The sequence below is a fragment of the Aulonocara sp. 'chitande type north' Nkhata Bay genome, linkage group LG4, assembly GCF_057382095.1.
Source record: "Aulonocara sp. 'chitande type north' Nkhata Bay isolate Kocher_YH1m ecotype deep benthic linkage group LG4, A_spYH_male_GT1.1, whole genome shotgun sequence".
NCBI lineage: Eukaryota > Metazoa > Chordata > Actinopteri > Cichliformes > Cichlidae > Aulonocara > Aulonocara sp. 'chitande type north' Nkhata Bay.
The window spans coordinates 6,746,604-6,761,071 of record NC_141347.1 but is presented as its reverse complement, the minus strand read 5'-3'; the positions used below and the strand labels follow the sequence as shown (position 1 = coordinate 6,761,071).

General features: G+C 43.2%; 1 long non-coding RNA gene across 1 annotated transcript; it reads right to left on the bottom strand.

Moving 5' to 3' along the window:
- Positions 1–608: 608 nt before the first annotated feature.
- LOC147331863 (uncharacterized) lies at positions 609–2,879 on the bottom strand. The gene is made up of 3 exons (XR_015128728.1): positions 2,767–2,879; positions 961–1,090; positions 609–705 (listed from the first exon to the last, which is right to left on the bottom strand). It is a non-coding gene; the product is annotated as an uncharacterized LOC147331863 (long non-coding RNA).
- Between the last annotated feature and the right edge of the window lie 11,589 nt (positions 2,880–14,468).

Below are 14,468 nucleotides of genomic sequence, written 5' to 3'. Positions count from 1 at the left end.
ATGTCTGACAGTTTTACATTCATTCTATGAACACAGTGGAAATGTTGTGTTATAGTCTCCATGTTGTTTCCAGCATCATAAATTCTTAAGTTCAGAAAATTAGATTCTTTCTTCACAGCTGAAAAACAACAACATTTATTCTCTATTGAAATCTGCATCGTCCACTCCAAAGGTCACAATCTGAAGGTAACATCTGGTTTTGTTCCCTGTGGTTAACTCTGAGCATCAGTATGGTGGGATTTATCCACTACATCCACACCACTGTGGTTCAGTGTTGTCCTGATGGAGTAACAGCAGCCAGTATGATCCAGGCTTTAGCTGCTGGGTCTCTGTGTGACCTCTCAGACTGTTTAACAGATCAGACACAAAGAGAATCAGAGCAGCTCTGTTCTTTAAAGACAAACATGAACCCACTCAGGTCACACTTTCCCCACAGATATGAGCATCACTGTCCTCAAACAGCAAATGACCAAGTCGAACATTTGGATCTTTTCTCTTTCATTGTTTTCTTTTTAATGAATCTTTGTAACAATCTGAGGATGTTTCAGGTCATATTTATCCAGGAAACACAAACATGTAAAGGAGTCATCACAGCTCTCTGACCTCGTTGCTCCAGGTTCACCACTGAAGTTTGGATGTAGCTCTTTGGACCGGTCACTCCTCACAGACGGACAGCTGGACCCTGCAGACTGTGACCTCTGACCTCTGCAGACACAAACATGATTGAAGCAGCTGTGATCACACAGACTGCAGATAATGCAGCTGTTTCCTGTCAGTAACATCCTCTTAGATTAGAGTTCAGCTTTTTACAGGAAAACTGGACAAAACTGATTTTTGTTACAAACTCATTTTCATTTCCTCTCAGCTCACAAACACAGTCAGACAATCAACCAGAGTCAACACTGATTATAATGTCAGTGCAGAATTATTTCTGTTACTCAGTGAGTTCAGCTCTCTGACCTCGTTGCTCCAGGTTCACCACTGAACTCTGGATTATGACCTTTGGACCCGTCACTCCTCACAGACGGACAGCTGGACCCTGCAGACTCTGCTCTGTCCTCCTCTTCCTCCATCATCGTCTTCAGTCAGTCTGAGAGGTAAACCACAAACACTCAGTGAGTTCACATTAACAGGAGGAACTGAGTTACAGTCGCTGACCTCTGACCTGTCATGTGACCATGAAACCAGGTCAATATGTCTGTAGGTTCAGTCATCCAGGTCATGTGATCTAAGGAGCTTGGAGAGAAAAGAGACGTCTTTAAGTTTCTGGAAGACGTTTCATCTGAGAAGCTTCTTCAGCTCTAAAACCAAACGGTGGAGAGTCCCAGATATTTAAACCTGAGAGGGAAAGAAAGCATGTCGCTGACCCACCACTGATGTTATTTCAAGGAGGAAACTGAGAGCCTTTGCACCAGGAGCACAAACATCAGCTCCAGCAATGATCCACTGATGTGTTTTTATTCCATGTATGAATGTTGTTATTGACAGAGATGACGTTTGTGTGTCAGTGATGCAGTGACTGTTGTTGTTACCTGTACAGGCTGGTTAGACTCTATGAAACAGATCATACAGATCTCTGCATGTTAGAAGAGACTATTAAAGGTCATGAATGAGACAAAGGCAGGGAGGCGTCCTTTACAGCTAAACAGCAGAGTGAGAGAACAGCCAGCACCTCTACATTTATCACATTATACAGCACATGTATGATACTGACAGGGATGAGAAGAATTTAGTGATTCTGATCCCATCATTGATATTACTTATTGATTCTCAGTAGCTCTGCTCTGACAGTCACCACCATCACTGAGCAGCATATCAAAGACATTTGTGCACATTAACTGCATGTTGTGGCTCAAATGTTTGTGCATGTTGGAGGCATTTCCTCTTTGTTGTGATCAGTGTTGGTCATTACTCAAAACAGTCATTATTACACATATTACACAGAACACTTTGATTAAAAGTAATGGAGTACGTTACTTCATTACTCCTCATAACATTACTTTGATGTTACTGTGTGAAATGAACAAATGAGCATGTAACAACATAAAGCTGAGGTACAGCCCCACACACCAACACAGATCCTGATGAGGTCACGTGATGTTTCTCTGAGTGTTTATGAACACAAATCAAAGATGAAACAGCACAAAGACACTTCAAAGTGATTCTACTGTAGAAACATGAACAGGTAGAAACCTGCAGCCTGACTGCTCATCACTTTGTTACCTGTTCAAGTTCAGCAGCAGCAGCTCACTTTATCACGGTGCTGGTCTGGGGTCAGTGTTTACTCAGCTTTAACTCACTCTGGGTTCTTGGCTAGCCTAGCTTTAGCTTAGTGTTAGCATGCTGTGTGCTAGCTTAGCGTCAGAGCTCTGCAGGTGTCTCGTGTGTAAATATTAATCACAGTGACAGTAAAGGAGGTAAAGGGCTGTGACGTCATCACGTACGCTGCGTCCTCTGTGGGCTCTGAGTGAACTCAAAGTACAAACTACAAGTACACAAACACGAACGTAGCTCAGAGTGGCGGACACACTCGGCCTCGTTGGTCCAGCTGTGAGTCCGTTACCGTGAACTATGGAGCGGCAGATTTGTGCTGAACTAAGCTGCACACAGCTGATGTTAGCCAGGAAACATTACACACTGACTTTAATGGAGAGACCGGAAATACAAACACACACAGTTTGTTGTGTGAAGAAATCAAACACGAGCTGAACAAACAGTAAAGTTCCTAAAGACAAACTGTTAAAGGAGGAAACAAAGCAAACTTACAGTTTCTTCACACACCAACAACAAGCTCCACTCCACACCTGGACACTAAACACGGACACACAGGTGAGCTGCTTCCTGGAAGGAGGCGGGACTCCACCTGAAACTCAGCACAGGTGGGAGGGGCTCAGCTCTGTGTGTGCTGATGTGTTAACTTTAAAAATATGCCGTCTGACTGCTCAGACTGAGTCAGAGTAAAGTTCACATGCTGACGTGTGGAGACATTTAGTATTTAGTATTTAGTATTTATTTATTTATTGTCATTGTCAAGAACAATGAAATTGCGTTTGGGGCTTCCATACAACCCAAAAAAAGAAGAAAATAATAAATACCCCTTAAAACCCAAGTGTACATATTTAACCCAGTGTGACTCCAATGCAATAAGACAATCCTTAGCAATAATGTTCGTAGAAATTCAGACAAAGACCTGAGAAACATGACAAAATACAACAATGCACCCATTCAATATTATTGTACTGTGAGATATGATATCAGATATGATAGTTATCTATTTAAGAAAGAGGGGGGGGGGGGGCAGGAGGGGGAAGAGAATAAAGATATGATGCACCAATGCAGACCAGTTCATTGCTATTAAGAAGTTGGATATGGTTATTGTCCGTGAGAGGGAGGCAGAGAGTTCAGGAGCCTCACAGCCTGTGGATACAGGCTGTTGGCCAGTCTGGATGTTCTGGCCTGTATAGACCTGTACCTTCTCCCTGAGGGCAGCAGATGGAAAAGGTGGCGCGCAGGGTGATGTTGGTCCCGCAGGATACTGTGCACCCTCCTCAGACAGCGAGTGGGGAAGATATTACTGATCTCTGGCAGACTTGTTCCAATAATTCTGCCAGCTTCTTTCACCACCCGCTGGAGTGCTTGCTGATCGGCCTTGGTGCAGCTGGGGAACCACACTAGAAATCCATACGTCAGAACGCTGCTGATGGCACAGTTGTAGAAGTTCAACATCAGAGATCTGGGAATGTGTGCGCTCCGCAGTCTCCTCAGGTAGTAGAGGCGCTGTTGGGCCTTCCGTACAACTGAGGTGATATGGTTGCCCCAGGACAGGTCCTCGGTCACAGTTACCCCCAAGAATTTAAAACTGCTCACCCTCTCCACCGCCTCACTGCCAATGAAGAGAGGCAGATGGTTGTTATGGCCCCTCTTCCGGAAATCTACAATGATCTCCTTGGTCTTTTTGGTGTTTAAGACCAAGTTATTGTCGTGGCACCATGACTCTAGTTGTTGCACCTCTGTCCTATAGTTTGTCTCATCATTGTTGGATATAAGTCCGAGCACTGTAGTGTCATCTGCAAACTTAACAATGAGATTGGACGCGCAGGAGGAAATACAGTCATGGGTGAAGAGAGTGTATAGCAGAGGGCTCAGAACACACCCCTGAGGGGCACCGGTGTTGACCACAAGGGTGGAAGAGGTGTTCTTACCCACTCTGACACTCTGTCTACGGTTAGTGAGGAAGTCCACAATCCAGTTGCACAGAGAGGAGTTAAGTCCCAGTTGGTGGAGTTTGGGACGTAGTTTGTATGGCCGGATGGTATTAAAAGCCGAGCTGTAGTCTACAAAGAGGAGCCGTGCATAGGTGTTCCTGTGTTCCAAGTGCTTCAGTAATGTGTGCAGCACTGTGGCGATCGCATCCTCGGTTGACCGGTTCTCCCTGTATGCAAACTGGTGCGAGTCCAGGGATGGTGGAAAAGCAGCTCTGATGAAACCTTGTTGTAGCTGCAGGTGTGAACACACTGATCCCAGATCAGCTCTGCTGTATTTGTAACATGAACATTTCTGCTGCAAAGCTTCAAATGTTCAGCATGTTTCTCTGTTTCCAGTCTATAGATCCAGTCACACTTTCTACCTTCACCTGTGCAGTAAAGACTGAGAGCAGAGCTGAAAGCAAGCGTCCAATCAGTGAGCAGCATCAACACCTGAGCTTCATTCAGACTCTGTTATTGAAGATGTTGTTGGTACAAAGTTCATCTGCTGCTCACATGAATCCATGAAAGATTTATTTCACTGAATGTTTCTTCAAAGCTCATTTCAACCTGTTGAAGTCATGAATGAAAGTGCAGACTGAGAGTGGATCACATGATGTTTGAGGTGTGTCATGTGACATGTTCAGTATTGTCACACATGTCTAGATTGTCCCTGATATCATAACTGCTCAAACACTGATGATTATATTTGAAGAATTATTCCTGATGGCAGCAAAGTTTGAATGGAGCTCTCTGTCTGTGCTGATTTGTCGCCCTCTGGAGGTCAAAGCACAAACTGCATGATGTCACTGTAACCACCACAGTGACAGGAAGTGTTTTTATGACTGAAACACTGAAATGATGCTAACGGCTGTCGTTAGGCTCACTGACAGCAGTGCTGATGTGTTCATGTCAAACACTGGCTCAGGTCAGACTCCTTCATCCTTCTCCAGCGTGAGGCCGCCCTCAGACCCACAGGAGCTCTGACCTTTGACCTCCTGACCCTAACCATTTTAGTCTTGTTGCATCTGCAAATCCATCCAAACTGTAGCCGAGCAAAAGAAGCTGGAAGCTGTTCTATGAATGATGTTGTTGAAGGAGCTTGGAAAGAAAAGCGTCTGGACTTCTTTAAGTTGCTTGAAGAGGGACATGGACGTCTTAACGCCCACTTACATCCTGGGACATTTGATCACAGGAAATCACATGATGGGGTGGGGCTAGATCTCACAATGGGTTCACCCAAAACCTTGGCTGATTGAGACCCACACCCGTTCTCACACCGTGGCTCGTGTGATTAGGTAGAGGATCAACAGGGGCTCCGTGTCCCTGAATTTAAACCGAATCTAAACACACCGTGCACAATGCCAAGTTAGATAATGGTTAAAAGAACAAGATAAGAATAAATAAAAAGATAAAATAAGGATAAGAAATAACTTAAAAAAATAAAATAAAAAGATAAATAACTGCAAATAAGTACAAATAAGTAACTGAAGACACGTGTGGTCTGCAGATGTCGATGTACATGGATGTACATGGAGTTTAATGTGCAAAATGAACTTAGTGTGCAAAGTGACCTGATGTGCAAACTGCAGTTTGAGGTCGGTCAGCTGTTCAGGAGTCTGATAGCAGTGGGGAAGATGGAGTTGTTGAGTCTGGATGTTCTACATTTCACACTTCTGAACCTTCGTCTCGAGGGCAGAGGTGTGTCTCTCCTCTGGACTCTGTGATGGTAGCTGCTCTGCAGAGAGGGCAGCGGGGTCCTGATGATCTTCTCCACAGTTGCTATCACTCTCTGCAGGCGTTTGCGGTTTGCAGTAGTGCTGCCGTACCATGCAGTGATGCAGCTGGTCAGGCTGCTCTCCACAGTGCAGCTGTAGAACCTGCTGAGGATCTTGGCCAACATACCAAATTTCCTCAGCCTCCTCAGGAAATACAGCAGCTGCTGAGCCTTCTTGACCAGCTGTGTGAGTTTGAGTCCCTCACTGACTCAAACTCCTTCAGTGACACTTGCAGCCTTGCAGATTAGTTTGCTGATCCTGATGCATCTCTGGAGCTGATGCTGTCCCCCAGCAGACAACAACAACATAGATGCTCTCACTAGTCCACTTTACCCTCTAATCACATCTCTGACATCTGCAGGTTGCTCCATAGAGACTCTTGTGCAATGCCAGGTGTTTGTGTTTGTCTGTAGGTACACATTAGATATGACCATAGACGCACACACACAAGTGAACACAGCAGCACAGATGGTTTCCACCTGCTTCCCTCTTTCTTCACACAACTGTGAGGATGATGAAGAGGTTTCAGGACGAGGTGGTCAGCAAGCACAGGATAAAGCAGGGCCATGAAACTCTCTGGTGCAGCAGATGTTTAATCAGACTCAGCTTTAGGCTTCTTTTCCCACCTGGCAGCAAAGTAACAGCTTCACTAATGTGAACAGTCACAATGTTAAACGTTTCTATATCTTCATATATTTTTATCTGTTGATGCTGCAGAATAAAGTCTGTTAACAGAGTGCAGGATGTGTAGAGCAGGTCCAGCTCTCCCTTTACTGTGTCCACTTTCATCAGCCCCTGTGAAGTGACACAGAGTGCATGTGTGTCTGTCAGCTGTTGTTTGTTGTGAAGGATGGAACAAATGAACACACACTTTTAGAGAAATCTGAAAAAGCAACACGTGCTTGGGCTCCTTCTGTGCTCGTCTTCATTAATGCTGATCTTTCTTTCCTGTTTGTTCTTTGGCACAAGCTTCAGTCTTTTCTCCCAGGGCTCCTTCACACTTAGAAACACACCTACATTCATTTATACACAAACATCATGAAACAAAGGCTTTGTAAAAGAGGACACGAGATCCTCTCTGAACAGCACATTCATATCAAACACAGGACTGAACAGGATATACTGAGTCTGTGCTGTTTTCATTGTTACTTGCTGAGTATTTTTCCAGTGTTTGAAATGTGACTCAAGTCTGATTCTTCTACTGTGTGTGAACTCTAAGCAGCTGCATTAAACAGCTGCTTTTCAAACCAGGCTCAATCCTATGACTCTGTGAATGTAAACTTTTGTCACCTGCATGAATAACAATCCTTGATCTATCAGGACTGCAGTGCTCCTGTGATCCCAGCTTATAGATGGAGGCTAGCATGAGAGGCTCAGCAGCTAAAGCAGCACACCTGGGTCTCCCAGCCTATTAAAAGCAGCCCTTTGCTTCACCTGCTTCACTAAACATTATTATTATTATTTAAGCAGAGTGGTGTGATTGATGTAGGCATTGCTGTGTGACAGGAGGACTTTTCTTGAAACAGCTCGTGTGACGTGAGCTGACGTAAAAACAGTGATGTTAGCTTGATTCTCTTGGCTAAAACTATTTTAAAAAGAGGGTCAATCATGCAAATCTGCCAATAGAAGCCAAAGTTACAGCCCCTCAGAGTTTAAAGAGAAAAGGCCCGTTTCCAACACTCGGTTGTGCAAAGGGAAACAGGCCCACAGTGCCTGAGTGTGTGGGTAATTCTTCAAATAATATTCAAAAGCAAACATTTTTAAGCATGTAAATAAAATTCAATCATTTCTGCTCTTCAATACCTAAGAAATGAAAACTGGCAGATGGTCCCAAAATGTGAAACGCCTGGCTATCTGTGCATTTAGTGCTGCAAGTTTTCACTGTTTACCTTCAGAAGCATAAATCTCTGCACAGATAATGTTCATATGTGGATTCCTGGTTTTCTGCAGTTAATTGTGACCCAAAGCGTATTTTTAAAGTGGTTCCAGGCAATAAAGCCTAAAAATAAATACATCTACTTCCTTTTTCTGTGTTCCAGCCTCAGTGACTCTGACACAGTGCTGTAATATTTACACCTCTGATGAAAGCAGAGTTTGTAGTTGCAGAGAAATACTCGACTCATTTTGGGCATTTACGAGCAGGAACCTCAGAAAGCCCCTCGCTGCTTCACTGGTTAAGAAGCAAAGCAAACATTAGTTCACAGTGATGTTAATTAAGGCCCAAAGTTTAGGAACGAACGTCAGCACTTCACTAATGAATGTAATGCTGATTCATGTGCTTGTTTTGTAATGTGCATGTTGTGCGTTGCTATTTCCCATATTCTTTGGCACTGATAGATGAAGAGTCTCAGGCAGGACCGAGGCTGCCAGCTGCTGACAGTGAGCAGGGAGAGAGCAGCAGAAGCTGGGCAAGAGCAGGGCACCTTCAGCCCCCTTCATCAGTCAGAAATCATTTGGGTGTCTGTGTGAAATGTCTGATTTTTAAAATCTTTTTGTAGACATATTTATTAAATGTTTAACAATTATATAGAAGAAAGACAATGTAAAGAACAAAACATGACAAAACAAAAATGAGTTGAAGTTATGAACTGTTTCTGAGAGACAAATAACACCAGGATCCTTTTTGTGTAGCTGACAGCTGGTAACTGTGCAGGGGCGGGTCTAGCAAAGTGTTGCCAGGGGGGCAGGTAGGGCATTAACAGGGAGAGGGGGGCACAAAGAAATACTTTTCTTTCTTATTCTCATTTAAAATGTCGAGCTTTTAATAAATAATTATCTGAATCTTACAACAAACGTTTCCATCTGATGTAAAATGTATAGAAATCCATTATTGTACATAGTCATTTTTTAGGGTCCCATCATAATTTCTTCAGAAGTAAGTACTGCATATGATGCCAGTGTTTCCCACATTTTCTAGATTCTGCACCAGTACTGTGTGTAAAATGCATCAAAAAGTCCGTTTGATTCTTTCTCAGCTGTCTTTCTGTCTCCTTTCACTTTTTAAAGGTTGCCATGTTAGAAAACATATTTTGCCCTGCCGTGCTGTTTATTGATGTGGCAAATGAAAGGTTTATGAAAACATATCTAAATCTGTCATCAGTAATCAGCAATGATCATGTCTCACCTCTAGTCTCTGTCTTAATGTCAGGTTTCCACCGTGTGTTGTAGATGTTCAGGAGGTTAACTCGACCAACAGTCTACTTCCTGTTTAGAATACCAGGACAGGGAGGATGGTGCAGGTTTAAGTTTATTAGACTGATGCATGTATACCAACAAGACAGCGTCCATCACTGTGACAACAGCGTTTGTTTTCATTCAAAGGCTTCATGGTTTTTCCTTTAATACCTGGGGGGCCGGTCTCCAGTCAAAATGCCCGGGACCATTTTTTGTCCCAGTCCAGCCCTGGTGTCAGATCTGCATGCAGTGTCAATGAGACGATCAACAACAGATCAGACAAAACACTCAGGCGGACACTCCTCTGTAGAAGGAAACATGGAAAGTGTGAGGTAATCAGTGCACAACATCACTTTGTATTTCAGGCTGTTTTTATATAGAACTTCAGCACCAATGTAAAAGTTCTGGTTTGAGGAAGATGAAGAACATTTTCAGGAAGGATGCCGTCTGCAAGCAGAGCTGCTTGAACCTCAGCGCTGAGGTCCAGACTACTTCCTGTGAAGCCACGTGATGTAAATCTGCTGCTGTAACTTCACAGTTTACTGAAGCTAAATGCAACGTTACCATATAATCTGTTTTCAACAAAGGTTTCACTCCGTCCGGTGTTGATGGAATGATTCAGGCCGTACTCGTCAGGCTTCCCGTCGACCACACGCATTTCAGTCACAAACCCCGTGACTGACAACAAGGGAAACAGCAGAAGAAAAGATGTGAAAAATACTGGATGATGATGATGGAGGATTAACCGCGGTGGCTAAACTGTTTCCTGTCTTTGTGGGCGTACTCACAGGGAAGTTTCCAGGCACGTCAGTCTTGGTGGCTAAAGTCTCCATTTTCCAACATGTATCGCTACAGGTGCAAAGACACAACATTAATCATCAGTGTAAATATTTTAATGCTGTCCAAACGGTGTTTGCTTTGTCTGTCCTCTCGCACTCACAGAGGAAACGAGGACGCCACCTTCAACCCATCTTCAGTTGGCTCAACCATGGCCGGACTTCCTGTTGGCTTTGTGACAGCAAACCACTTGAAATGAGAGCAAACTGCAGTCAAGCACCACTTACAGCAACCTGTGGACACGCAAATGGAAAGCACTGAGAATCATACAGAAGCATAAGAGCTGTTTATGGTAACACGTGTGTGTGTGTGTGTGTGTGTGTGTGTGTGTGTGTGTGTGTGTGCACATTAATAACACACTGATGTATGTTAGTTTGATTTATGCTATATCTGAGAAAACAATTGTAGAATTTTACATCAAAGTTTCCAAAGCTGATGTTTTGTTGTTCACTCTGTTTTATATTCATATAGTTTGTTGTTTTTAAATCAGTGGACAAAATAAATATTATCTCACAAAATCCAGGGTGAAACATAACCAAATAACCTAAATGGTGAAGTCATTATAGAAGTACATGTTGCAAAGGTCAGCCTCCTGTATAGACTGCTAAACTGTCTGGGGGGGCCCTGCCTGTCCTCGTTGGATAAGCTCCACCCCTTTTCCATAAGACGGAGACATTTGTATGAAAATAGATGGGCAGTAAAATAAAAAATATTATGGATGACTCTGTAAATCAAAGTCCGCCTGAGGCAGAAGCAGAAACCATGAGGAGCACAGCACCACTCCCAGAAGGGCACGAAGTGAAGCCATAGCTGCTGAAGAGTGAAGACGTGATGATGGAGGAGATCACAGATGAAGATCTGCTGCCTGCTGACTCTTTATATAGAAGAGTGAGACTATCTCCCCACCAGCAGCTGCACTTATACAAACCCCAGGTGCTGGGATGGCTTTGAACATGTGACATTCTCTGCAAACACATGGACAGTTTCATAAGCACAAAGATTATTCCTGCAGCGGCAGAATCGTATCCACTGTGTGAGAGGTGAACGTCAGACAGTTCTTAGAAAATGTAGTTTCTCTTTAAGCTTTTAACGTCTCTTTTACCCCCATTTGTCTAAAACTACTTGACAGCCCTTCATGTCAGAGGTTTATTACCTGTGCAGGATGGAGCACATGGTCTCAGTCAGGCTGGACACGATCACTCCTACAGGAAGTAAATGTGATTTTATTTCACCTGTGAAATGATGAAAAACAGCAGAATAGCTCACGCTAACAAACGGGTGTTGAAATGTTTCATTTTCTGCTGTTTCACAGGTCAAAAAGGGCGTCGAAGCAAACTGAAGCTGAGCTGCTGCTGCTGTTGTAGTGCAGCATCTGCTGTGTGCTTCATCAGAGAACCTTCTGTACACAGCAGACAGAGGCTGCTGCCACTGAAGTCCATCTGCTAGAGAGCTTTAAACACTGGTTATTGAAGTGGCTTTGATGATACTGATACACAGTCTTTGCTGCTGTCACAGGACAGGGATCCACCAGGGAGTAGTTGTCAGGATAAAGAGCCTTCGCTTCTCTAAATATAAACTGGATACTTGTAGGAAACTTTGGGAAGCAGCATTTTTCCTCATATCGTCTAAACTGAAGTTAGCTCAGGTGCTTCTTCCATACTTGCTCTGCAGAAAGCCAAAGAGTTTGGAGCTCTGCAAACATTTGCAGCACAGCTGGATGTTTGTAACTTTGGTCACCTCTGTATCATCCCTCAGATTCTTTCTGCACAGCTTTGAAACCACGACAGCACGAGTGATGCTGAGGAGACGTCCAGTTTAAACAGACCTTTATTCCTGGAACACAAACACATGAAGTGATGCTGCTAAAGAAGAACATTTAATCGCACTAATGAATCAAGCATCTGTTTGTCTGTCAGTCTGTCAACAGTTCCTCTGATCGACTTCAGACTTGGTGGGTGTTTTGTTTTTGCAGCGGTCAAAGTCGATCAGCGTGTTGCTTTGTCTGCTGTAAATCTGCCTGTACAAAGGGAAACATGCATGTTTTAGATGCAAACTCACAACATGGCTGCATTTTTGTGATTATGTGTATTTTATATTGATTTATTCTATTATGTTTTGTATCTTTACAAGTGTGTCGATACAAAGGCTTGATTAAAACAAAGGTCTCAGCTGTGCTGTTAGGGATGCTCTCATATTTGTTTCAAATGTAATAAATCAAAGGATTTCAGGCTTTTCATCCTTTTTATTTGTTTGGTTCTAACAGCAGCTGGATAAAAACATGCAGGTGATGAATATAATTGTGTGATATTATGAGCATTGTGAATAAAGAAAGAGCAGAGATAGTAAAAAGGAAACAGGTGATGGACGTGAGATTTTCAGAACAAAAGCTCCTCAGTGAGACGATCACCTGGACACAAGGTCAGGCAGCTGGGACTCATCTAGAGAGCAAAATGGAAAAGTGATCTGTGCAGAACATCACTGTTGATTGCAGTTATTTACATCAGACTTCTTCTCTGAGATAAGAGCACCGTTTGTGGGAAAGATGACAGTATTTCCAGGCTGGATGCTGTTTGCAGGGAGAACTGAATGAAAGTCTCCTGCACCTCAGCGCTGAGGTCCACACCTGTGAACACAGATGAGGTCAATCTGCTGCAGCACGTAGAGCTTTACTGATCAGCAGGTTCAAAGGATTCAGCAGAGCGTAGAGTCAGAGCTAAATGCCACATCACCATAGAGTTTGTTAACAACAGCTTTCTTTGCCCTTTGTCTCGATGGACTGAATCAGGGATACTCGTCATACTTCACCTCAACCACGTCACTGAGAGACCCCAGCCTGACACAGCAGCAGAGATGATGAAAGCAGAAACAGCAAACAGATGCTTCAGTTGTGTTTCTCTCTGTGTGTGCGCTCACGCCCACTTGTGTGTGTGAACTTTCCACGTACCTCAGCTTGTTTCTCCAACATGAGCCATCAGGGCTGAAAAACATCACTAACACATGAATTCTTTCTCTTTTTGTTATCACCTGTGATCATGTGTCTCATGTTTCTGTCATTCACCAGTTCTTGTATAGTTACGTGTAACTAGACTTCTGTGGGACGTAAATGATTGTTTTGTATGCAGATCTGTACAAAGGATGGAAACACTTGATTACAAAGGAGATCTCAGCTGTGTTGTTGTGGATGGACTTCAACGTATTTGTTAAAAAAGAGAATAAAGCAAAGTGTTTTAGCTGTTTGGGAGTTTTTGTTTGATTCCATTCAGTTTTATTTCTATGGAGTCAAATAATAAGAAAGGCTCTAGAACAGCCCTGAGTTTGTCCAGGTGACACTCCTCTGAAGAACAAAGACAAAGAGGAAGAAGGGGACTCGTTTTCAAGTCTTGTTTCTTTCAAAATAAAAGCTGAAATGTTTTGGAAGCATGATAATATTTCAGCCAGGATGCCGTCTCCAAGGAGACCTGCACCTCAGCACTGAGCTCCACATCACGCCCTGTGAAAGCACAGATATAAATCTGCTGCAGTGAGAAGAACTTTACCCAACACAAGTGTAGAAGTAGACATTTGACTTTACCTACAACCTGTTAACAACAAAGCTTTCATTGCCTCTGCTGTTGATGTCATGTAGGACTAATCATACTTCACATCAGCCATGCACACGTCAGAGGATCTCCAGGCTCTCAGTAATAAAGCCAAGCAGATGATGTGAACATAGCAATAGTAAAACATGCATCATAATCAGCTGTATGTGTCGACTATGTGGCACCTCAGTCTTGTTGGCATGAAGAAAAGTTGTGTAACATGTAGCATAAGGGCTGCAAAGACATCATGTAGACAGCAGTCGTCTGTTAGTCGTAACGTATCTCCTGTTAAAGAGTTAAATGTGCGTTCTCCATCTCTGTCCTCTCACAGCTCGCCGTACACCAACTCCAGCTGTGGTAACCATGGCTGTGCCCATCAACACGCTGAAGCTGAGACGCCACCCGTCACTATGGCGACTCCAATAGGGTTACCTGTCAGCTGTGGACGCATGAAAGGAAAACAGCAGAAACACAGACATGTTTACTGGAACATTTCCTATTGACAGCTTTATGGAAAAGTGGGTTTAAACACTTTTCTATGTTTTATTTTGTTTATTTATGGATTTATTGTGAAAGGAATTTCAAAGTTTTAATTTGACCTTTCCCCTGTTTTTCATACAGACTGGAGACGAATGGATGGTGCTTTCTTTGTTTGTCTAAAGATAATGAATAAAACTCTACACACATCTTAAACCACCCTCCTTTCTATATATTTTGTTATATAAATGGAAAGTATATAAGACACAAACTGAGCTTATATGATACTAAGGACCCTGGAGGTCAGTCCACCTTTATAATTCAGCACAGCCTGGAGTCTTGGTCTTTTCTTGGATGTTGGTTCCCTTTGTTTCCATCCT